We start from the raw sequence: 27,328 nt of genomic DNA on the forward strand, positions 1-27,328 counted from the left end.
AGATATGTTCTTTGAAAATATATTCTCCTATTCCACAGGGTTACGTTTTAGTTTTGTTGATTGTTTCCTTCACTGTGTAATATTGTTTTAAAATCATTTTTCATTTTTTGGTAGCCAGTTTCCAAATATATACTCCTGCTCCACTGAACCACACCTCCAAATACTCACACACTCATCTTGAATCTGTGCTGGACCTTTAACTTGCTGGTAACCAATAAACTGTAGAAGAAGAGACCCTGGATAAATTCTGTGGCTAGGTCTGATATAGTCCCACAGCTTCTGTCTTGGGCTATTTGAATACTGTTGCTTAGATGTTAAACACCATCCAAGGTGTTTACTACCATGAAGTGTCTATGATTGAGAGGCTACTTGTAGGTGTTCTGGATGACAGTCTCAGCTGAGCCCAGCCTTCCAGACATTCCCATCAATATGGGTGAGTGAAGCCACAGGTTTTTTATTTTTATTTTTAATGTTTACTTATTTTTGAGAGAGAGAGAGAGAGAGAGAGAGAGAGAGAGAGAGAGAGGCGGGGGGATTGGAAGAGGGGCAGAGAAAGAGGGAGACACAGAATCCAAAGCAGGCTCCAGGCTCTGAGCTGTCAGCACAGAGCCTGATGTGGGGCTCGAACCCACAGACTGTGAGATCATGACCTGAGCTGAAGTCAGACGCTTAACTGACTGAGCCACCCAGGTGCCCCAAAGCTATAGGTTTTACACAGAAATTCATTTGCCAGCTGAATATTGTTCTACGAATGCCATGTTGAGCAAGAAGAAGCATGGCCCAACTAAGCCTTGCCTGAACTTTTGACCAAAAACATTATGAGATATAATAAAATGGTTGTTTTCTTAAGTTAGTGAATTTGAAGCATATTTGGTTATGCAGTAGTTTCAGCCAATTCCATTACTTCATGGACACCACTGTAAGGATGAAACTCATAACTGGATGTGTCCCTTTTCTTGACCTCTATTGTACTTTGGCTTTAAATTGTCTTTCATTGGTGTATTTCTCTATTTCTATACCAATGCCACACTACTTTAATTATAAAAGCTTTATAATATGTTTTATTTTAAACACTTGGTAAACTAAACCCTCATTTTTTTTTCAGTTTTCTAGGTATTATTGAAAATTCATATAAAAAGTTAGTAGATGATAGGTATGTCATCTCAAATCAATGGAGAAATTAAAAATTTTAAATACTAAGTAGTCATTTGGGAAAATATATCATAATAAATAAAGTCCTGTTGATTCACAAATATAGAAAAATGAAACTATACAAGTCCTAAAAGAAACATGGATGAATTTCTAGGTATAGGGAAAGTTTTCTTAGTCATGACTTAAAATCAAGATACAATTAAACAAAAGATTAATGAATTGACTAAAATAAGGCAAAAAAATTCCCAAATCCCCAATCCCATGACAAATAAAGTAAAATTAAAAATGACAAATTTAGAGAAAATATTTATAATGTATGTCACAGATGAAGGGTAATTTCTTTAATTATATACAGGACTCCTAAAAACCAATTAAAAAACCCAAAAACTTGCTAGAAAAATAGAAGACATGAAAATACATTTTACAGAAAAAGAAATAAAATGACACATACACAAAAGTTCAACTTTACTTATAAGATAAATGAAAGGATATAGTGTAATACCATTTCTTGTGAATAAGATTCACAACAATTCAAAAGCTTACCTATTATTGGGAAAGTTTTGAGCAAAAGGGCATTTTACGTATGTATGTATGTGTGTGTGTGTGTATGTATGTACGTATTCATTCACTTGTTCATTTGTTCATTCACTTACATTTTGTATGGGGGTGAGAAACTCAGATATTTTTCTTCCTTTTGTACTTTGCTTTAGCTTCAGGGACAGTAGTTTTTCCCTGTATCCAACGTTTCTATATTCTTTAGGCTTTTCTTTACTCCAAAGTAGCCAATCTGCTGTCACTGTAATCACCTATTGCTAGTTAATAATTCATTATATTAAACTTTCTTTCTTTTGAGATTATTATGTGTTTCTGTCTCCTGACTGGACTGTGACTGACACAATCTCTAATAAGGATAGTTGAGGAATATCTAGCAAAACGACATACAGTAAAACCTTGGTGTTTGAGCATAATTGGTCCTGAAACATGTTTGTAATCCAAAGCACTTGTATATCAAAGCGAATTTCCCCATAAGAAATAATGGAAACTCAAAAATATTCATATAAAAATGATTATAACACTGTAACATAATACCACATAATAAAGAAGATACAAAATATAAAGAAAAGTAAACAAATTAACTTGCACTTACCTTTGAAAACCTTTGTGGCTGATGTGAGGGAGACAAGAGAGAGAAGGGTTATTGTGTAGGACGACTTTCACTATCACTAAGGGAATCATTGGTATTTATTAGCGCAGTAGAATCTTTTTCTTTTCATGCAATTTAACAAGGAACTTATCCAATGACACTTGCTTTCACCTCCTTTTGAGGACTTAGCAGAAATGTGACATGGCACTGTCATTAAACAGATTCATCTCTTGCACTGCTACAGCTTATTTCGGTGGTGCTTTTCTACAAAATTTTGCAGTTTCCCACCTTTTACACATCTCTCTAATCCCATTTGGAGTGAGGGATTCCTCACCTTTTTCTCCCCCTCCTCTGCAGATCAGATGCAGATGTGGATGTCTTATAAAATCTTTCATCTTTGGCCACTTGCACACCTTGTTCGTACTTCTTGATGATTTCCTTCTTATCTTTCCCCCTAATCCTCTCTTTCCTACCACCTTTCTTTTCAACCTTTTCCCACATGGGAGCCATTGTATATGCTCGCATGCATGTTGACTACAGTACAGTATTAATAAACTCTGGTCATATACTGTATTTAATGTAACTGGCAGTAAGACAGCAGAGGAAAGGGTCTATATCTGCAGGCAGCCTGACCTAGAATGAAGCAAAGCATTCTTAAAGCTTCTCTTGTGTGAAAAAGCAAAGGATTGTCTATAGCTACTTTGAAGTGACAAAAAAATACACTAGTGCCAGTTGTGGGCACCTTCCCACATTTTGCAAAATCACTGATTTCTACCAAACACCATAGCCTGAGACTGAACATCCAAGCATGGGAGATGATCACCCACAATCCCACAGTGAGAGAGAGAGAGAGAGAGAGAGGGAGGGAGAGAAAGAAACCATTGGCTCACTTGTGATCATGTGGCATTCAGTGCCACGTATAACTTGTATTGCAAGACATCACTGGTTTATCAAGTTAAAATTTATTAGAAATCTTTACTCGTCTTGTGGAACACTCGCAGAACAAGTTACTCGCAATCCAAGGTTTTACTGAATTTAGTTACCATTTGACTTTGCAACTCTGCTTCTATGAATGTACTCAACAACATATTCATGAAGTTCTTATATTTCTTACAGTTCTGTTTTTTCAATAGGCAAAAATTTAAAAACATTGCCCATACTTGCCTACAGGAGACTGATAAAATAAGAAGATACTAAAGGATTTGACAGGGCTTCCACTGATCAAATTTGGGACACTATGAACACTCCTCACCCAACCACCAAAATAATTGTATTAGTGGATTACAGCCCATTGACACACAAAATAATCCATGAGTTATAGTTAATAAAATATAAATGGCAAGAACATTATTTCTTAATTTTTTTAGAGAGAGAGAGTGAGCCAGAGCACAAGTAGGGGAGGGGCAGACGGGGAGAGAGAGAGAAAATCCCAAGAAAGCTCGACACTTAGTGTGGAGTCCCACACTGGGCTCAATCTCACTACCGTGAGATCACGAACTGAGCTGAAATCAAGAGTCAGATGCTTAAATGACTGAGCCATCCAGGTGCCCCAAGAAATTCTTTATAAAGAAGTACCAGTTAATAACTATAGAAATCACTATAGAATTTTAAAAGTCACCATGTTTAGACAACTAATGAGTGTAAACATTGATTTAGGCAAAAGATATAAAAATTGATTCAGGCAAGGACTATTAATGGTGGCTAATTTTGTAAAAGGACAAGATATTCACATATTTTAGAAGTATTTTAAAAGTATCACCACACAGATTATTTATTAAACACAAAGAGATATAAACGCCACTAAAATGCAGAAATAAGACAAACATTTCCTAAACCAAATGACCAAACCTTACATTGTTAGAAATCAAACAAACTGATCTGATGTGACTTACTATGTAATATTATGTAATACCATGGGAAATATACAATCTCACTAATGCAGTATTCTTTTTTTTAAATATGATATTTATTGTCAAATTGGTTTCCATACAACACCCAGTGCTCATCCCAACAGGTGCCCTCCTCGATACCCATCACCCACACTCCCCTCCCTCCCACCCCCCATCAACCCTCAGTTTGTTCTCAGTTTTTAACAGTCTCTTATGCTTTGGCTCTCTCCCACTCTCACCTCTTTTTTTTTTTCCTTCCCCTCCCCCATGGGTTTCTGTTAAGTTTCTCAGGATCCACATAAGAGTGAAAGCATATGGTATCTGTCTTTCTCTGTATGGCTTATTTCACTTAGCATCACACCCTCCAGTTCCATCCACGTTGCTACAAAAGGCCCTATTTCATTCTTTCTCATTGCCACGTAGTATTCCATTGTGTATATAAACCACAATTTCTTTATCCCTTCATCAATTGATGGACATTTAGGCTCTTTTCATAATTTGGCTTTTGTTGAAAGTGCTGCTATAAACATTGGGGTACAAGTGCCCCTAAACTAATGCAGTATTCTTGGCAAAAGCATTGAACCTGAAGAAATGATGAGACATATCCAGATTGTGGACTACCCTACATGACAACTGGCATGGACTCTTCAAAACATATCAGTGACCTGAAAGAAATAAAAGGGGGGAGTGTATGATGAGGAAGGGGATGGAGAGGAGAATGCTTTAAAATTAAAGACCACAGAAAGACATAATAAATCAATTTTTTGTGGATATTTTATTGATGCATATCTTAGTTTTTGTGGCATAACAGTCAAGTACAAAATCTTAGTGGCATACAATGATAGACATGTATTTTGCTCATGAATGTATGTCAGCAGGGTAGTAACGCTCTGTGTGTGGTTACTTGAGAGTACTAGCTAAAGGTATAGCTCCTGTGTTAGGGAAGCTCTTTTCACGGCAATGATGGAAACATACAGGCAAGTACAGTTCAAAGCCCTGTTTGCTTCTGGTCTTCTAAAAGTTTACTAGTTGCAGAAAGTCACAGGGCTAGGGCTAAATGCAAGGACGGGAGAATGAATAGTCTTGAATTCTTCTCTGAAATTCCAAAATTGGACCCTGGATCCAAATTAAAAATAGATACAACAGGCTTTATGGGGTAATTAGTGAATTTGAATAAAGACTGCCTATAAGATAGTATCTTGTGTAGAAGTTCTGTTTTCTGTGTATGATACAGAGATCGTGCTTATTTTGAATAACGTCCTAATTCTCAGCACAGAACATGTTGAAGTTTTGAGGAGTGAAGTGTTATGGCAAAAACTTCCTTTTGAACAGTCCGGTAGCAGCACAAAAACACGTATCTGTCTATCTGTTTACCGGCATCTTCAATTTATGGATCTCAGTTTGACAAACTACTCACTACTGATTCACTAGAAAATTTTAGCCCAACTATTTCACTACTTTCTCCATCACTTCAGCAGTTTGGTGTATAAACTAAGAAAAGGAGGTATCACAGCCAACTTGAGGATGGAGTACCAAGTGGACAACCAGAAATGTTGGCTTGTACTGATGGAAAACTCATCAAATGTATAGTAGATCTCTCTGTATCTGTAAGATGCAAACATGGCAGATATCAACAGTTGGCCAGTCTGAGTGAAGGGCGTATGAGGGCATATTGCTCCCATCTTTCACACATTTTCTGTTTGGTGGGAGATTTTGAAAATAAAAAAATAAATAAAGCCAACATCAAATCAGTAAAATAAGTATCTGGATATAAATCACGGTGTACGAGGATTTATGGGAAATGAGGTAAAAAGTGAATGGCTAGATTTTTTATTTCTCTTTTCCTCTTAACTCCTTGCTAACATGATCCAACAACTATAATAATCCAACTGTGGGTTTGAAGACTAGGGAGAAGAGACTATACAGCAAGCTGTGCTGAGACAATTGGTTATCTACACGGGAAAAATAGAGTTTAAAGGGGTTCCTTACTGCACACCACATGGAAAAATAAGCTTCAAGTATATTAAGGGCATAAATATAAAAAGCAAAACTTAAAACTCTTAGAAGAGAATATAGGAACACATCTTTACGGTGCCAGATTAGGGAAAGGTTTCTTAAATAACCCTCCAAACCTACAGTTGAAAGATGGTGAGATTAATAAATTCAATTACAGTTCAAAATTTTTTGCCTGAAGTGAAACCATGAAAAAGAGACAAGCCACACTCTGGGAGAAGATATTTTCAAGGTTTAACCTACAAATAATTAGTTTCCAGAATATTGAAAGAACCCCACGTTTCAGTGTGAGAAAGAGAATTAAAAAAATTAAAAATAAGGAAAAGCTATGACGATACAATTAATGGATAGTAGGCTAAATAAAGGTAAATAAAATAAATAAAGGTAAAGGAAAATGCAACTTATCAGAGATACTATTTTACATCTTTCATTTTTTTTGGTGAAACGTTTAAGTCTGATTTTATCACTAAATATTGCCTAAGATGTAGAGTAATTAGAATGCTTAACAGAGAGAGGGTGTGAAATCCCTGTAGGCTCTGAAGATTTACATGAGTGGAGAGCCAAAATCTTCAGGGACATCCATCTAAATGTGTCCATTCCATATACTGAGGCCACAGATTTCTTGGGGCAGGACTTGGCAAAACAGACGTGCTTCAGTTTAACATTAATTATTTTTGAAAATTTATACCTTTAAATACTAAATCCTCAGTTTGATCTTTAGCTCTTTCATGACAGAAGATAAGGGTCTTTTAGTAGGTAACACAATAGGTAATTCATCTTTATAGTTTTCATTACATCCTTCGTAGCTTTTATCATCTGTCTGCAGGGCAACAATGCAACTTAGTGATGGCCAGCTGATTCCACAGTCTTTGTTTCCGTTGGTCCCTCTTACTTCCCCGATGCCAAGGCACCAACAAGTGTGAAAACTAGAATACTTCCCTAGGTCACCACTGTTAAAAGTTTAAGCAACTAATACAGTATCTTGTGCCATGGACTCCTGGTGCCCACATACCATCCAATTATTATTGCCAGTTGGATGGTAAGCAATCCAGCCTCAAAACCTAATTTTACTACCCGATTTCTTGGACTGTGCTTGGTACTAACTATGTCAGTTGAGTCCTTTGGACAGCAGATCAAGCTAGGATTACAAGAGGTTTATCAGAATGTAATGGGTTGTGAATGGTAAAAGGGGAAGGATCAGAATTGGGCAGGAGAAATCTCCATACCATGAAGCTTACCTGACAGTCTGGACCAACTCAATGAAGGACTCCAGAGTAAAGGTTACTCATGAGAGAAATCCAACAGAATTTCAGCGTCTGGCAGAAATGTTCAGGCCCCAGTAACTCTGCCCTGCTTAGTCATTCTCTGGAGACTCCAGACTTCCAGACTCTGGAAGAATATGTCCTCAGCTCAAAAGCTGAGATGGAACCCAAAATACCACCAGCTGGTTGCTCTCAGTTGACCATACTCCTTATAGTTGAATGGCAACTTCTTTCTTGAATGGTGATCTGAGTGGTAGACCTTCATGGTTGCTCCAATAATGAAGATAAATGGGTGCTTTTATGATCACAAGATACATACTGACCATCTTTAATTTCAGATTCATCTATTTTTTACCTTAAAACTCCAATTTTTATGGTTCATCAATCTACTACTAGAATATCCTGCAGCCTTATACATAACAGCTCCAAACGAACCAATCTAACTGTCATCAGTAGTGGAATGGCTATGCAATCTATAGTATTTTGTTACAGTTCACACTACACTGCACGAATGAGGGACATTGTATTGTAGCTACTACTACTTACTATGTAGATGAATTTCATATGGGGACATAGAGATGAGGAAAAAAAGCCAGATACAAAGGAGTATGAACTGTGGGACTCCATTTATATGAAGCTTAAAGGATACAAAACTAACCAAACGTGTGGTTATCTTTGGGAGACTGCTGAGAGGGTGCCTACGGAGGTGCTGGAAATTTTCCATATCTTCTTCTGGGTAGTACTTACATGAGTGTACATACAAGTAAAAATTTATTGCACTGAAAACTTAAGATTTGTGTACTTTCTAGTATGTGTGATCCAGATAAAAGAAACAAAGTATCACTGCAGTAAATTTGTAGAAAAAAAATAGAAACAATATGGTATATTCATTGGATGCATTACATAGGAGATAAACATATGAACTAGAACCAGCTTATGGGTCTTAAACATAATAAGTTTACAAACGAAGCTGTGAAATAATATATTTACCACTTACGTAAAATTTCAAAGCAACCCCAAGTCATGTATGTTGTCTATGAATAGTAAAAGCATAACATACATAGACTGAAACATAGACATCAAAATCATACTTGTTTCCTTTTTCTTTTTAATAATTTTTTGTCAGATTGGTTTCCATACAACACACAGTGCTCATCCCAACATGTGCCCTCCTCAATGCCCATCACCCACTTTCCCCTCCCTCCCACCCCCCATTAACCCTTTGTTCTCAGTATTTAAGAGTCTCTTATGGTTTGCCTCCTTCCCTCTCTGTAGCTTTTTTTCCCCTTCCCCTCCCCACTGGTCTTCTGTTGAGTTTCTCAGGATCCACATAAAAGTGAAAACATATGGTATCTCTCTTTCTCTGTCTGACTTATTTCACATAGCAAAATACCCCCCAGTTCCATCCACATTGCTACAAATGGCCAGATTTCATTCTTTCTCTTTGCCAAGTAGTATTCCATTGTGTATCTAAACCACAATGTCTTTATCCATTCATCAGTTGATGGACATTTAGGCTCTTTCCATCATTTGGCTATTGTTGAAAGTGCTGCTATAAACATTGGGGTACAAGTGCCCCTATGCATCAGCACTCCTGTATCCCTTGGGATTCCTAGCAGTGCTATTGCTGGGTGATAGGGTAGATCTATTTTTAATTTTTTGAGGAACCTCCACACTGTTTTCCATAGCGGCTGCACCAGTTTGCACCCTCGCCAGCATCTACAGTCTCCTGATTTGTTCATTTTAGCCATGCTGACTTGTGTGAGGTGTTATCTCAGTGTGGTTTTGATCTGTATTTCCCTGATGAGGAATGACATTGAACATCTTTTCATGTGCCTGTTGGCCATCGGGATGTCTTCTTTGGAAAAGTGTCTATTCATGTCTTCTGCCCATTTCTTCACTGGATTATTTGTTTTTTGGGTGTGGACTTTGGTGAGTTCTTTATAGATTTTGGATACTAATCTTTTATTGGTTATGTCATTTGCAAATATCTTTTCCCATTCCATCTGTTGCCCTTTAGTTTTGTTGATTGTTTCCTTTGCTGTGCAGAAGCTTTTTATCTTCATGAGGTCCCAATAGTTCATTTTTGCTTTTAATTCCCTTGCCTTTGGAGATGTGTCAAGTAAGAAATTGCTGCGGCTGAGGTCAGAGAGGTTTTTTCCTGCTTTCTCCTCTAGTGTTTTGATGGTTTCCTGTCTCACATTCAGGTCCTTCATCCATTTTGAGTTTATTTTTGTGAATGGTGTAAGAAAGTGGTCTAGTTTCATTCTGCATGTTGCTGTCCAGTTCTCCCAGCACCATTTGTTAAAAAGACTGTCCTATCCTTCTCAAGCTGTTCCAAAAAATAGAAAGGGAAGGAAAACTTCCAGACTCATTCTATGAATCCAGCATTACTTTGATTCCCAAACCAGACAGAGACCCAGGAGAAAAAGAGAACTACAGGCCAATATCCCTGATGAATATGGATGCAAAAATTCTCAACAAGATACTAGCAAATCGAATTCAACAGCATATGAAAAGAATTATTCACCATGATCAAGTGGGATTCATTCCTGGGCTGCAGGGCTGGTTCAATATTTGCAGATCAATCAATGTGATACATCACATTAATAAAAGAAAAGATAACCATATGATCCTGTCAATCGATGCAGAAAAAGCATTTGACAAAATACAGCATCCATTCTTAATAAAAACCCTCGAGAAAGTCGGGATAGAAGGAACATACTTAAACATCATAAAAGCCATTTATGAAAAGCCCACAGCCAATATCATCCTCAATGGGGAAAAACTGAGAGCTTTCTCCCTGAGATCAGGAACACGACAGGGATGTCCACTCTCACCACTATTGTTTAATATAGTGTTAGAAGTGCTAGCATCAGCAATCAAACAAAAGGAAATCAAAAGCATCAAAATTGGCAAAGATGAAGTCAAGCTTTCACTTTTTTGCAGATGACATGATACTCTACATAGAAAACCCGATAGACTCCACCAAAAGTCTGCTAGAACTGATATATGAATTCAGCAAAGTCTCAGGATACAAAATCAGTGTACAGAAATCAGTTGCATTCTTATACACTAATAATGAAGCAACAGAAAGACAAATAAAGAAACTGATCCCATTCACAATTGCACCAAGAAGCATAAAATACCTAGGAATAAACCTAACCAAAGACGTAAAAGATCTGTATGCTGAAAACTATAGAAAGCTTATGAAGGAAATTCAAGAAGACACAAAGAAATGGAAAAACATTCCGTGCTCATGCATTGGAAGAATAAATATTGTTAAAATGTCAATACTACCCAAAGCTATCTACACATTCAGTGCAACCCCAATCAAAATTGCACCAGCATTCTTCTCGAAGCTAGAATAAGCAATCCTAAAATTTGTATGGAACCACAAAAGACCCCGAATAGCCAAAGTAATTTTGAAGAAGAAGACCAAAGCAGGAGGCATCACAATCCCAGACTTTAGCCTCTACTACAAAGCTGTCATCATCAAGACAGAATGGTATTGGCACAAAAACAGACACATAGACCAATGGAATAGAATAGGCACGCCAGAATTGGTCCACAAATGTATGGCCAACTAATCTTTGACAAAGCAGGAAAGAATATCCAATGGAAAAATCATAGTTGTTTCTAGAGAAGGAGAAAGAAAGTGAGACTGGGAAGGGCAATATAGGGAACTCCAATTATATTTAAAATTCTTTCTTTTATAAAATCTGGGGCTTATTTGACAAATACCTTAATTTTTGATCATCTTGGCTGCCCAGTTACAGTTCAGAAGAAAAGCGGAACCACCATATTCCTTAGAGGAAATAAGGGCTTTATTACGGGGATGAAACTGAAAGCAATGGTAGCAGCTGATGAAAAAGTCCCTGGAGACTGCTCTGCTCTTTGGTGATCTAAAGTCACCCTGGGTCTTGTGGAACTGCGGCAGCTGGGAAGAGGAGCTGAAGGTAAAGGTGGAGGGTGTTCAAGCACGGAGTAGCTGGTACCCCTTGTCTTCTACTGACTTTGAACTTGAAAGTGATCCATGGAAGGAGCTGGAATCCTTCATGAGGAGCCACACGCTCAGCTGGCTCAGGACTTGGAGCTGGAGGACGAGGAGATCTTGTGAGCGGCTGAGGCATTGAGAACCCAGCTGCTGTGTGAGCCGAGCGTCCTGGGCTCACCTTCCCATCAGAACCGCTGCTGCCTCACGTCTGCCTTCTGCTGGCACAGGGATTCCCTTGCGCCCAGCCGTTGTCTGGAATCAGGGAGAGGAACGCTGCGGATTGTGTTTCCAGCTCAGCTAAGTTGAGAGAAGCCAGGTGCATGTGTTTTCTCTTTCCGATTGAAAAACACGTGCATACATTTCCTTGTAGATGAGAAGATCCTTAGGAATAGTGTTTTTTTTTTTAAACTTAACTGTATTTTCAGTATCTTTTTAAAGATGTTATTTATTTATCTGGAGAGAGAGAGAGAGAGAGAGAGAATGCATGTGAGCGGGGGAGGGGCAGAGGGAGAGAGAGAATCCCAAGCTGTCTCCACACTGTCAGTGCAGAGCTGGGCACCAGCTTGAATTCACAAACCTGAGTCATGGCCTGAGCCGAAATCAAAAGTCTGATGCTTAACCAACTGAGTTACCCAGGCACCCCATATCTTCAGTATCCTAAACACAGGTTCTTAGTATGTATTTGCTGAATGAATAGTCAGAAAAGAAAATGACTTATCAAATATCCACTGCTTGCTTAGTTCTTGCTCCCAAGAAAGAGCTCTGCCTGTTTTCAGAGACCTTCTAGTAAGTAGTTCATACAAAATGAACATGAGTATTTTGGAAAGAATCCAATTAATACTAAACATTTCACCGTATTTCTCTCTGTCTTGAGATAAGCCAAATAAAACTACTAATCAGTGTTCTCTAACTTTCCAATATCTGTCTGACTAATTTTTGCAAAATTCTCATGGGGGCATACTGCAAATTGTCTGGCTTCTTTTTCCTAGCTTCACATACAGTATCTTGTCACTGTTTTTTGTTTCGTCCTGTTTTTAAACAATGGTCATTGCGTATATTAGGGAATTCATTATTCTCTAATCCTGGAAAAGCTCCTGTAGACCATTGACAGATACAGGTTCAGAAGATGAGTCGTCTGACTTGGTACACACTGTGCATCCTGTCAAATGGCTTGGTCACTTTCCACATGCGAGAATGTACTACGTATGCCGTGAACAGCGGGAGTCGCAGGGATGACGGAGTGTCAGGGAATGGCCTGAGCAAGGCGCTCCCTGACAGTCATGCTCCTTAGCATATCTCACCTCTGTTGATGTACATTTTGCAATACATTTTGTTAGGTGGTAAGTTAGAGGAGCTCTGAACATATTGGGTTTTTCCATACAGAGATGAACATGTATCGATTTTCATTAGCTTGCAGGTTTTTCATCATATTATTTAGTCTTCAGGCCAGGAGATCTCTTTATCTTATTGATTTAATTCTTTAGTCCTCACGATGGGTCTGCAGTTGATTTTCTTAGGCCTTCCAGTGGTATGGTAGTGTCCTTGCTTCTACTAAGGTGAGCTGTTTTTTTAAAAAAAACTTCAAACATGGGAAACACACTGAGTCTGTACTCTTTCTTTGTGGAGAATAAAAAGAAGTTATTTGAGACTTGAGCCATAAGGAAACGGCCATTGTCTAAGTGCTGTAAGACAGAAGAAATTCAGTCGGATTATTTACTTTATGAGTAGGACTTGATATTCATTGGAGAGAATTTTAGAGAGAGGTTTAGACGTTTCTGTCAATCGCATATGCAATGGATAATACCTTGAGTCGTGATAGATATTTTTCATACCTGTATGCCTCACTTATAACGACTTTAAGGACCTTGCCCATTGTCTAGGCACCATGGAAATAGAGAACAAATATGTTAGAGTTCTTATTTTAGAAGCTTTTTAAAAGGCATGATTGCAAGGTAAGTCAGAAAACTATTTCAAAGAAGCTACAATAAGGCAGAACAGTTTTTTCATCTGTCCCTTTCTCCACACAAGATAAGAAGCCCTCAGTGCTGGAGAGGAGAGGAGAAGAGAGTTTGGAAAGAAATGAGGGAGCTCCATGCCCTGCCTCCTCACTCCAGCCTGAGCTGGATCTTGATAGTAGACGTGTGAGAATTTGGGCATCTCTGAGGTAGATAAGACCCAGGAAGGGGTGAACCTCACAGAAGAGTTTTCCAAGCCATCATGGTGGAACAGAGCACAGAAATACCAAATGTAGTGTGCCCAGGCATGTGGAGGTCAGACACTGTCTATAAATTTCCCAGAGTGTGGGAACATCAAAAATTATCCATGGCTCTTTGAGCTCATGTGAACATTGACTGGGAGAGACAGAGATCTTAAGCTTGCAAAGGGCTGGTAGTCAAGACATGATAATAAAGGCAGCTTGATCAGTCCCACCAGGAATGAGATGATGACCTATCTATACCCCAGGATACTGACGGCATGGCATGGGACATATTTAAGTGTCAGGTGAAAAAAAATACCATCTGCATGAAGACAGCAGCTAGAACCAAGACAAAGATGGATGAGCATATGACTCTTCCCTGTTGGGGAAATATAATTAAAAACAAAATCTTCTCACAACCCAGAAAACTTCTGCACAAAGTAGGAGTAGAGAAATAAGACAATTTTTGAATAAGCATTAAACTAGAATCTGCTAGTTTCGCAGGCAATCTGCTAAGGGATTGCAAAAATAGAAATCTTACTTTTTTATATAGGCAGGCAGGTACAACCCATTACCAGTATGTTCTCAAGATAAATGATTACTAGTCACATGTAGTTCATCCTAAATTTGCCTGGTAATTGGAATTGTCATCTGTCTTAGCTTATTAGCTTTACACAAAGGAAAATTAACAGTTTTCATCTTTTTATGACGGAAGATAGCTCTGCAACTGAAGCCAGGTACCTATGGAAGCTAGCCCCCTCCCCTCCCACACAAACTGGGAGATATTGGCAGTCTTCCACTTGATATTTACATTTTAAAGGGAGCGTTCCCAGGTCCTCAAGAAAGACATTCCCAGCATGATGTGTGTGTGTGTGTGTGTGTGTGTGTGTGTGTGTTTAAAGATTTGCATGCATTTATAATTACAAGTTTATAACAGAAAGTGCTCTAAGAAAAGTGTCTTTATTTTTAGTAGGGACAATTAAGTTTATTGTTTCTAATTTTTATTTCTCCTTACATACCCCCAGATATCCTAGCAGCATATAAGCCCCCAGAGCATCAACCTCAGGGTGAAGAAGGGGGAGAGCAGGGGAAGTGTATGCTTTATCCCTAATTGAGGTATCACTGAATTTGACTATGTTTACCTGGAGCTAGACAGATAGGACCTTGGTATAGACTTTAGTCTCAGTCTAAAGTTTGTCCTGTGAAGTTCCATATGCCTTATGCAGCTACACAGGTACACCTCATTCCTTTTTTTAATTTTTTTATGTTTATTTTTGAGAGAGAGACAGAGAGACAGAGGCAAGGGGTGGGCAGAGAGACAGAGGGAGACACAGAATCTAAAGCAGGCTCCACGCTCTGAACTGTCAGCACAGGCCCCAATGTGGGGCTCAAACCCACCGACCGTGAGATCATGACCTGAGCTGGAGTCAGACGCATAACCAACTGAGCCACCCAGGCTCCCCATCACCTCATTTCTTTGACCTAAGCTAGGCAGGGGTGGCCAGTAGCAGCCTCATCTGCCATTTGATAGTTCTTGTACCTTCTATGTATGTTATGATGTGCAAAAGCTTGGGAAATATTGGCTTATTACTTTTGACTCTTGGTTCTGCAATGTCACTTGGAGACTTTAGAAATGACAGTAATTAGGTGTGCCTGGGTGGTTTAGTCGGTTAAGCCTCTGACTTTGGCTCAGGTCGTGATCTCACCATTCCGAATTCAAGTCCCGCATCAGGCTCTCTGCTGTCCACAAAGAACCCTTTTCTGGTCCTCTGTCTCCCTTTCTCTCTACCCCTAACCACTTGTATGAGCACTTTCTCTCTCAAAAATAAAATAAAACACTAAAAAAAAAAGAAAGAAAAAAAGAAATGACAGTAATCAGAAATTAACAGAGGGCTGGAGTAGCAGGTGCTCAGTTCCTACCTGCACGATGTATGAACAGAGCAACTAATACATATATATTTATATGTGTATATATATATATGTATATATATGTTTATATATGTATACACACACACACACACGCACACGGTGGGGAGGTTACATATATATTTGGGGGTAACAGCTAAATGTGTATGCAGCAGCATACTGGAATTGTCAAAAAGTTTGAGGGAATTAATCTATACCCTGCCCTGGACGATCATTTAGAGAGACAGACTAGTCAGTACGTTTCATATATCCCATCATATGAGCAAACAGACAAGGTCCCTTGCTTATCTCTCACAATAGTAACATAAAGTAGTGACTGGAGAGTTGAGTGTCTTATGGCTACTTTGTGTATCTGGATCTGATATTTATTGTTAGCATCTCGATCCCCAAAGCTGTCCTCTTTCAGGTGTCATTGTCAATGGACGGTGACAAAGGAAAGGAATTTTATAGAGCTATCATCAGTGTGAGGGACATATCCTGAAATGGGCAAGGCTAGGCTTTGGTTTTAGGACACATGACTAAAGGTGCGATCTGTATTTTTAAAATGAGAAACGATAATCAAAATGAAGGCTCTTATTGTTGCCATTTTAATGCTTTCCTAGTCCTTAATATTCCTATATTCCACACCTTCTCTGGCCATCTCTCATGTAGCAGGGACTATTACAGACATTAGGAATGAGATGTTGAAGCACACAGGGTCCTGACCCTCAGTGAGCTCGGCTCTGTAGGGGAAAAGACCTTGGTAGAGATACATTGTAACACAACAGGCAGATACATATGGCAGTATCAAGGAGGAAGGCAGTAGTTAATTTTGGTCTAAGTTTCAGAAACATGATGATCTTCAGAGTTTCCCCTTCCCCACTGCTACATTATTTTACTCTACTTTGCCTGGTGAGTCAAAGATCCCAGTGGAATAAAGGGGTTAAGATCTTTGAAATTCGAAGAATGCAGAACTGTTTTTATTTTCTCACTTCCCTCATTAGCCATATAGTCCTCAACAATTCATTCAATTAGTCCTTTTGAGTGAAGACATGTCAGTTATTTGCATGAACAGACAATCCCTCTAGCAAAATATAGAATGTCACTCTCAGATTTTATAATCTCTGGGTTGTCTTGAGCAGTGTTGTAATTAAATCTAATTAAGTAGATTTATGGCTCGTAACACTAACGGTCATGAATAAATACATGTCCCCTGAAGCTATTTGCTCAATTTGCACTTTATGTTTTTTAACTTGCTTCAATTATACATATTCAGCTTAACGCTCCATTTATTTGTTTGTTTATTTGGGGGGTGGGGGAGGAAAGAGCATTACACTTGGCATTATATACTCCTCCTGTAAAAGATTTGATTTCCTTGCAACTGCCCTTTGATGCCCTTATTGTGTCGCTTGTTCTGAATGGGGACTTTTTGTAGGTAGCTTGTATTACAAAACAAAATAGCAATATATTTTCTAAGGCAGAAAAATTTTCCTAAAGTTGAAAGTGGGAAAAATCTATATAGAGAAAAACAAACAGTTAGATTACAGTTAGATTTATACTAGAGAGACGTGAAGCAAAGACAAAAGAAATATAAATGAGCAGCAGCATTAGAAAAACACGTTAACTTCACTAGTAATCAAAGAAATGCAGAGTCAAACAACAATCAGATGATATGTTTGACTAATATATTAACAAGAAAAAAAATTAGGCCACAGAATCATGTTTTCAAAGACTCACTTGGGAGGCGATGTGTGTAGGAGTACAGATTATGGAACTCGCTGGATCCTGACCTGGTTCAGAAAAAAAAGAGATATGCATCAAATTATAAGAAAAAAACCCACATTTCTGACTTCTCCGAAAAATGTCTACAATTTAGTAACTTAGGTCCAATTTTCTTCCACTGAAGCACTGGTCCAGAGCTGAGACACGGCTTCTACTTTTAGGAGGATTTCTACTGCCTTTGCCCATTTCTGTTAATTCTGTCTGACCCGATTCATTCTCCTGGAGGACATCCGAAGGCATTTTAGGTCGGAATCTCTGATCTTAATGAGAGAGTTAACACGTATGTAACACTATTGTTTCCTTTACAGTCAAGAGTTGTCACAAAGAAAATATCTTCTTACCAACAGAACCAAAAGATAGGAACTGAATGAACTTGAATTTTCAAAACCTCTTCTCCCGGATGGCACTAAGCATTTAGTGCGAAGCTGTACCATTCTATAAAATATTCAGATGGTTGAAAAGAGTCACATGGTAGAAATCAACTCATACAAACACTCTGAGTGTGACACTGGTTTTTACATAAACTCAAATAGTCACGTAGTAAAATTTAACTCCTACAACCACTGTGAGTATGTCTCAGTTTCCTGCATAAACTCAAATTCTCACAATAGCCTAAAGAGAGGTAGTTATTATCACCATTTTTATGAATGAGGCTCAGAGAAGTGAAGGCCAAATTTAGGCAGGTGATAGGGCTTGTTCTTAAGCCCAGGTTGGTCCAGTTGCAAAGACTGGATGCTGGTGTCATGTTTATGTGGGCAAACACTGATGTTATTGAAACACTTATTTCTGTCCTTGACCTAGAGGTCAAATAGTCTATAGCGAACATTGTGAATTTGAATGCAAGTTGTGTGTGCATGTCTGATTCAGTATGTGCCTTTTTCTGAGAAGAGCTATAGTTTTCATTAGATTCTCAAAGGGGAGCAGTGATCCAGAGAAAGGCTAGAGAATATGAATAATTGCATAATGTAGACACTTCTTAGAATTAGAAAGATTTAGTAAATTGGCCACAGGCACAAAAGATGTATGTCTTATGTAATCCGCTTGCCTTGCGTAGACAAATCCTTCAGAGTCCCCTTTTTTTTTTTTTACCTCTCCTAGTGAATATAAAGTTTGATGTTTCTCAATATCCAACTACCTCATTTTTTAAAAGGGAAAAATAAACATGACTTTTTTTGATTAATAAAATTAAGAACATTTTCAATGTGTAAGGGAAGGTGCATTTATAAGTGATAAAACATCAGGCTCAGAATTCTATAAATTCATTTTTATTAAAATGCAGTTTCCCTCACATTATTCTTCTCCCCATCTCTCTTCATTTCTCTTTCTTTTCTCCTTGAGTGGTTCAGTCCAAAAGTAATTAGAAGCAGCCAAGAAAGGGATGTGTCCACATCTAGAGGGTGGGGTGAGAGGGACCCAATCTATGTAAGGACGGCATCCATCCTAGGAGGTGGTGGCCCAGCACAGGGTGTTAAAAAACGTGCAGAGAAAACAGAGAGGTCTGTATTCGAGGACAGCCCCGGGATGTTATCAGTCTCACGTAGGAGGTCAGGGTGTTAGTGCGAGTGTGGTGAGTACGATGTCCGTGTGAGAGGCAGTCTGGCCATGATGTTGGTGTTCAAGCTGGTAAATTCTTTGTGAAAGGTCACCTGGCCCAGAGTGTTGGCACCTTAATTGGGTGAGTAAGGAATCTTTATGTGGGGTCAAAGCCCAAGCAGGGCAATGAGGAAAGACATTATCCAAAAAGACCCACTTAAGTAAACGGCAAAAAAAAAAAAATTTAAAAAGGGCCCACTTAATATTTTATTTAAAATAATATATACATGAACGTGATTACTTAATCCCTTTGGCACAATATTTTATTGATGAAGTTTATAAAGCACATAACTCCTTTGCAAGTGTATAACTTTATATAAGACATTTCCAAAGGACATAAATAGATAACCTGCAGAAGAAAAAATGTAACTAATAAACTATAAAACAAAAACAAAACCCATTCAGCTTCGCTAGTGATCAACAAAAGGCAAATTAGAACAGTAAGATTGTTGCCGATCAGGTTGGCAAATTGCAAGGAAAAACGCCTCATATCAGTGATGGCAAAAGTCAAAAGTGGCACTATGATATTCTATCGATGGGGATTTATTGATAGAAACTTTCTGAAGAAAAATTAGGCACTAGGGGGTCTAAAAATTCTTACAAATGTATATATCTTTTGACTGAACAGTTCTAGGAATTTATGTCAATTCAGTAATTGAGATTATATGCAAAGATGGTTCCATAATAACATTTGTTGATGTGTACTTTCTAATTGCAAGATCCTGTATTATTGTGTTGTTTAAGTAACTAATGCATATATTAAAAATGATGGCATGGAAATATACTTATTGATAGTAAAAGATGTTTATGACTAATTATAAAACAGAAAAAGTAGGTTACAAAGCAATTTTCATAATAGGAACCCATTTTTATTAAAAGTATCATTATCTAAATAACTGAATGTATGGAAAAAAGTCTGGAAAAGCAGACTCTGAAACGTTAATGGTGGTTATGTCTGGGCTATGAGATGATGGTGATTTTTAAGTTTTCTCATTCTTTTTGTTTGTTTACCTGTATTTGTTTTAAATTATGCAGTAAGAATTTAGTACTTATGCAATTAAAACTTATTAAAGTTCCATTAACTTTATGTATCACACTCAATATAATTATTTCATAAGTTTTAGAGAATTACTGCCATTTTCTAGGTTTACATTTTCCCTTAGAGTGAATAAAATCCAATCTTATATTAGGCCTCCTGTTTACATTTTCTTGCTTAACTTGCGAAGCCTGAAACTTTTTTTAAGAAAAGCACATAACTTGTCTTAAGGCATTTCCATAAGTTGATTTAATCACGCCAGCCTGTCAGAAACACTTAAGGAGTTGCATTTGTTTATTGGAGCTACATGGTGTTCAAGAAAAGTAAAGTCAAAATAGAATGAAAAACCTAAATGCCCAAGTTAGACAAGCATGCCAATATGCCAACATAGAACAATTCCTGCAGTGGCCTGGGAATGCGAAGAAATGAAATGAATTCACAGTGGAGTGAAAAGTAGAGCAGAGATTCATGTTAGATTCACATTCTTCTTTCTAGGAAAGAAAAAAGAATGAAATTTCCTAAAGTCATAGTCAAAGATGAATCCTCAATAAAAACACGTTTTTAAACTATTCCTTGTCCTTCAGATTTTACCCTCAAAATGTAAGTTTTGTTTATTTTGAGAGAGACAGAGACAGCGAGAGTGGGGAAGGGGCACAGAGAGGGGGAGAGAGAGAATCCTAAGACGGCTGCAAGCTGCCCGCACAGAGCCCGATGCAGGGCTCAAACTCACAAAACCATGAGATCATGAGTCAGACACTTAACCGACCGAGCTACCCAGGTGCCCCTATGTCCCTCATGTTTTGAGGTTTTCTTAACTCCCCCAGGTCTGCATTTATTTGTATTTCTAGACACACAGAGGTTCAAATTACGTTATGATTGTGGTCTCTCTCACTTGATTGTGGGGTGTGAACAGGAGCTGGGCCCAAGACTGTGCTGTTATGTTCGCAGCCCCACAAGGGTGCTGCTGGAGCAGAGGAAGCACTTAGCGAATGTGTTCAAATGAAAGGACTAAATGCATTAATAAACAACCTTAGAACATTTTAGCTGAAGAAACAGCAGAGCACTTCTCATCAACACTTCTACTAAAGCAACAGATCTGCTAAATGACTTGGGCTTAAAATTAAAAAAAAAATCTGAGAAGGCAACATGGCTTTAATTTTAGTGTATACACACACACACACACACACACACACACACAATGTTTTCTGGAAAAGCTGCTTTGGGGAAAATGAAACTGAGCTTTGCAGAGTTTTATAACACCAAACAGCTAAGTGACCATGTTTGGCAAAACCTTTCCTACTATATTAAAATATTTCATGAATCAAATCCCGACTCCACTTCCAATGAGTTTAAGAGTCTGAACAGGAACAGAAAATAGATGCCTTTTTAATAATAACGTGATTGCTCGAAAGTCATGTTATCTTCCCTTGTGATCCTCACAATGTTTCCAAGTGCCATCTGGTTTCTGGGTCTCCATTATAGATTTCTGAAACTGTGGAAGGTGGCTGTCCCACAGGGAAGAAACAGCAAAGAGAAACACAGGGTGGCCAGCAGCTTCTAAGGCAGTATGTGTAAATTGCTGATTGCAATTCTTTTTTTTCCTCCCTTCCCTTCCTCCACTCCTCCACTCTTCCTCCCCTCTCCTTCCTTCCTTCCTTCCTTCCTTCCTTCCTTCCTTCCTCTCTTTCTTTTTTTTTCTATTAACATAATTTATTGTCAAATTGGCTAACACACAGTGTGTGTAGTATGCTCTTGGTTTTGGGGATCGATTCCCATGGGTGGTTCATCCCTTACATACAACACCCTGTGCCCACCTCAACAAGTGCCCTCTTCAATGCCCATCATCCATTTCCCCCTCTTTCCCACCCCACCCCCCATGAACCCTCAGTTTGTTCTCTGTATTTAAGAGTCACTTATGGTTTGCTTCCCTCCCTCTCTGTTTGTAACTATTTTTTTCTCCTTCCCTCCCCCCATGGTCTTCTATTAAGCTTCTCAAGTTCCACTATGAGTGAAAACATATATCTGTCTTTTTCTGACTGACTTATTTCACTCAGCACAATACCTTCCAGTTCCATCCACATTGCTGCAAATGGCATGATTTCATTCTTTCTCATTGCCAAGTAGTATTCCATTGTATATATAAACCACAATTTCTTTATCCATTCATCAGTTGATGGACATTTAGGCTCTTTCCATAATTTGGCTATTATTGAAAGTGCTGCTATAAACATTGGGGTACATGTGCCCCTATGAATCAGCACTCCCTTATCCCTTGCATAAATTACTAGTAGTGCTATTGCTGGGTCATAGAGTAGTTCTATTTTTAATTTTTTGAGGAATTTGCACACGGTTTTCCAGAGCAGATGCACCAGTTTGCATTCCCATCAACAGTGCAAGATGGTTCCCATTTCTCCACATCCTTGCCAGCATCTGTTGTTTCCTGAGTTGTGCATTTTAGCCACTTTTAACGGTGTGAGGTGGTATCTGAGTGTGGTTGTGATTTGTATTTCCCTGATGATGATTGATGTTGAGCATTTTTTCATGTGTTGGTTGGCCATCTGGATGTCTTCTTTGGAAAAGTGTCTATTCATGTCTTTTGTCCATTTCTTCACTGGATTATTTGTTTTTTGGGTGTTGAGTTTGGTAAGTTCTTTACAGATTTTGGATACTAATCCTTTATCTGATATGTCATTTGCAAATATCTTTTCCCATTCCGTCTGTTGCCTTTTAGTTTTGTTGATTGTTTCCTTTGCAGTGCAGAAGCTTTTTATCTTGATGAGGTCCCAATTGTTCATTTTTGCTTTGAATTCTCTTGCCTTTGGAAATTTGTTGAGCAAGAAATTGCTGTAGCTGAGGTCAAGGAGGTTGTTGTCTGCTTTCTCCTCCATGGGTTTGATGGTTTCCTGTCTCACATTTATGTCTTTTATCCATTTTGAGGTTATTATTCTGTATGGTGTAAAAAAGTGGTATTGTTTCATTCTTCTGCATGTTGCTGTCCAGTTTTCCAGCACCATTTGCTAAAGAGACCCTCTCTTTCTTTCTAACACCAATTGGCAAACTTCTCTATCAACATTCCTGAGTCTTGTAATCACTTGATTTCTGCAGTGAATGCTCAGACCCTTACATTGACCTTTACTTCTACTCCATTTTGCCCAAGGAATTACTCAAATTCTAATAAGAATAAGATGACTTAGTGTTAAAAATATACCTGTTTCTACTTACTAGATTATAGACTTTTAGAAGGCAAGAGCCCTTCCCAGCATGGAGTAGGCACCCAGAAAATGCCTGAATGGCTGGCTGAATGAATGAGTGAATGAAAGAATTATTTTCTTCAGTTAAGTATTATTGCTTTTTATATTGTTTCTACAAAACAAAATACTTCTCCAAAAGGTGAAAATAAGCAATGTTTCCACAGATAATCCTTCATGGAATATTGACCTCATTAGATATTAATATTTAAGTTAAAATAAACTATGAATATAGAAAACAACTTTAAACAAAGTCAAACACTTTTCTTAAACAAAGGGCACATCAGAGTATGTAATATACTAATACCCTAATAATCATGAATTTCTTTAAATTTTTTTTTAGATTTTAATTTTTTAATTTTAAGAGACAGAGCATGAGTGGGGGAGGTGCAGAAATAGAGTGAGACAAAGAATCTGAAGCAAGCTTCAGGCTCTGAACGGTCAGCACTGATCCCAACCTGAGGCTCGAACCTGTGAACCTTGAGATCATGACCTGAGTTGAAGTGGGCCTTTAACTGACAGAGCCACCCAGGTGCCCCATAATCATGAATTTCTAAGATGACTTATAGTATACAGTATTTCCAAAATCTATTTGACCATGGAACCTTTTTTTGGTGGAACATTTGGCAAGATAGTGTTTTGGGAACTCATTTGAGAATTCTGCCTTAAATCATTACTGCCACAATAATCCACGTTTATTCAGCATTTGGAATGTGACGACCGTTGTGGTAAGTGCTGTTACTGAGATAAATAAAAGAGCATCTGCCCTTGAGGTGCATAGGCATACATAAAACAGATAAATTATAGTGTCAGATTGCAAGTGATTTAATAGAGGTGTGACCTGAGTGCCCAGGGAACAAATATGCAGGAAGTAGCTGACCCAAGAACAAGTTAGGACTCACTGTAAAGAGAAAGTAAGTTAATTTATTGGCTGCTTTTCTTATAGCAAGTGGTATCGAGGTATTTGGAGGGTGCCTGGGATGAGGAGGGTCTTTTCTTAAGAGCAACAAATGGAAAAAGCAAAGGTGAGGCATATGATTGCTTCTTGCATTTGCCTCCTGCCATTTCTGCCTTTCATGAATGTGTCACTACCACACTCATTTAAGAGCGGAGGATGGCTTAATGGGAATCTCTGTACAGAGAATCAGGAGACCAAGGGCAGTTCCCCTTCTGTATTATTGCTTTTCCAACATTCATTGCTACCATTTCTGATAATGATGCCTCAATTTTCTTTAGGAGCACCAGCTTCCTTAACAATCCATCCGAGTGGTTCAAGTGGGCTTATGCTACCTTTTGCCCAAAGAGTAGTACATAATGTAAGCCTAGCTAATTAACATTTTCTATTTACCCCCACACAGTGATTGATTCAGTATTATGATTCAAGTCAAACAAGGCTCAATGTTGGCTCAAATGTGATTAAACTCATATGAAGGAGAAGCTCTCTTTCCACTAGACTGGAGACTGATGGAATATAAATATGAAGTTTCCAGGGCAACTCTGTGGACACAGCCTGCTTGGGAATAAAGCCAACAGGGAGAAAAGTAGTGCTGAGAGATGGAGAGGAAAGGACATCTGGACATCAGTTTTGGGCATCTGGAGCCATCTTTTTTTTTTTTTTTTTTTTTTTAAACATTTTTTTTTTTCAACATTTATTTATTTTTGGGACAGAGAGAGAGACAGAGCATGAACGGGGGAGGGCCAGAGAGAGAGGGAGACACAGAATGGGAAACAGGCTCCAGGCTCTGAGCCATCAGCCCAGAGCCCGACGCGGGGCTCGAACTCACGGACCGCAAGATCGTGACCTGGCTGAAGTCGGACGCTTAACCGACTGCGCCACCCAGGCGCCCCTGGAGCCATCTTTTTTTAAAACTACTTTTGAGTCTCATTTACATGATCAACTACACTTCCTTTTCTTTTAAGTCCGTTTGACTTGAGTTTTTGCCTTTTGCCATAGGAAGAATGGAACAGAGTTGTATTATCTAGCTGTGAATTTGTGGACCTGTTGGTATGTCCCAGTCTCTGAATAGGTAAAAGCCTCAGTTTCCCCATCTATAATATACAATGATTAGTCTAGATAAGTAGATTTCATACTTTGGGGTAGAGCATTCTTTTTCAAAAAGAATATTATAGGTCACATCAGTGTATAAAAAACCATAAAGTAAAATGCTATGATTAAATCAGAATTATGGGTTTCCAGAAGTGTGCTCACATATCAATAGATAACAACATAAAATTATCCTGCAAGTGTATCCTCTAAGGTTTTTTTCTATCTTTAATATTCTATGATTTGATTCTATGAGGCTGTGTTAATAGCAGATGAGTGTTTCAGAATGAAATTCATGAAGTTTGAGGGCATGATTTAGCCAAGAAGGGGGTGGCAAGATGGCCACCAGTGCAAGGAAATTGTGGAGTTGGGGAAGTGTTGCAGAGTAAACTCAACTAGTGCACCAGTGGCAGCATCCAAGTATACACCCTTGGTTGTCGTTATTAACTGCGCTTCATTTATAAAAGGTACGATTGGCTGAGCAGGGAAATATGTGACATGTTCATTATTTTGTGTGTGGTGATTGGCTCTACCAGGAGTTCTGATTGAAATGGTTGGGGAGCAGTTCTTTTACCTTGTACGTGAGCAAGACCTTCATTTCTAAAATGGATTAAACCAATATGCTGAGTGATCCATTTATTCTTTTCACGTTGCATTTGGATTTCATTACCGCAGAAGTCAAAAGGCCATTTTCATTTTGGACTCTGGAAAGGTCATTTATTTCTCGTGTTTTTATTTCCCAGTTCTTAGTTTTGATGATGAGGAAGAAAAAAGAGAATGCTAGTAGTTTTTGATTAGTCTCACCATGAATTCATTATTTTCTGACTATGCCTGCCGGGCTTTAGACTCTAATTGTGTCTGTCAACATAGTAAAAAGCGTATTGGATTTAGTGAGACCACTGTAGACTCATATTGCCATTTCCAGAAGAGGAAGCTTCAAATCTTTGGAAGGCTTTCTAAGCTTAAAGCACCGGAAGTCCTATGATGGACTATTGGCACGATAAGTAAAATAGCTTCTCAGTATAAAAAAGTAAGAAAGATAGAGAAAAATTTCCATGACTCGTTAGTTGTACGGATTAGCCTTAACCATGACTCTAAAAGGTGATAATAATGAAAACAGTGCTAGTTATAATAATGATCTTAATAACTCAGAGACTTCATCTACCTAAGGCTATCCTATTGACAAATTTGATTTCACGTAGTAGAGTCTACATTGTATGCCAAGAAAATAAATGAAATTAATCTTTCTGGTACCTGGTAAATAAATAGCCTTTATTTGCTTAAATCCTATTTTCATAATACCATACCTATTGCCACTGCAGAAAAGTACTTGATAAAAGCTTCTGGTTATTAACATTCAGAGTAGTGGTTTGCTCAAAAACCTTGCATTAAAGTCCTTAAGAATTCAAAAAACTTTTGGGGGAAAAATGTAATCCAAGTGGCTGCCGATGTGAAACCGATGGCCTCTGAAAATGCCTATTAGCAAACAAAAGGCATAAGTACAGTATATATACCTTCTCCAAGTTTATTTTTGGAAGCAGAAAGATGAAACTAACTGAAAGGAGACAGCAAAGTAGCCTTCCTATTTTTACATATTGATTTTTTTTTAAAACAGGAAGACCTGAAAACTATTTGAAACTAAGAATATGCAATTAACTTATTCATTTTCATCTTTTAACCAGGTTCAAAAAATGAGTCATTACTTCTGAAAAAAAAAAAACAAAAAAACGTTTCTCTTCTTTCCACCTCTCTGTATAGAAGCACAAAAGACATGATGTTTTGTTTTTTTGTTTTTGCCTTTGGAAGCGACCTTTAATTTTTGCAACTTTCAGTAATATTCTAAAGTCAATACTTATAGGAAACATAGAAATTTAAAATTGTTTCTACCTGGAAAATGGGTGGCATTTTGCATGTTGACTATAATAAAACAACATATGTATTTTTCTCTTTTAAAACCTGACGTTTATTTATTTTTACTTTTATTGTTGTAATTTTAATGCCAGTATAGTTAACATACAGTGTTATATTACTTTCAGGTATACAATATAGTGATTCAACAATTCTTT

The sequence above is a fragment of the Lynx rufus genome, unplaced genomic scaffold (assembly GCF_022079265.1).
Source record: "Lynx rufus isolate CCGP_SWC_20201006 ecotype Redwood Valley unplaced genomic scaffold, mLynRuf1.p SCAF_11, whole genome shotgun sequence".
Classification (NCBI taxonomy): Eukaryota; Metazoa; Chordata; class Mammalia; order Carnivora; family Felidae; genus Lynx; species Lynx rufus.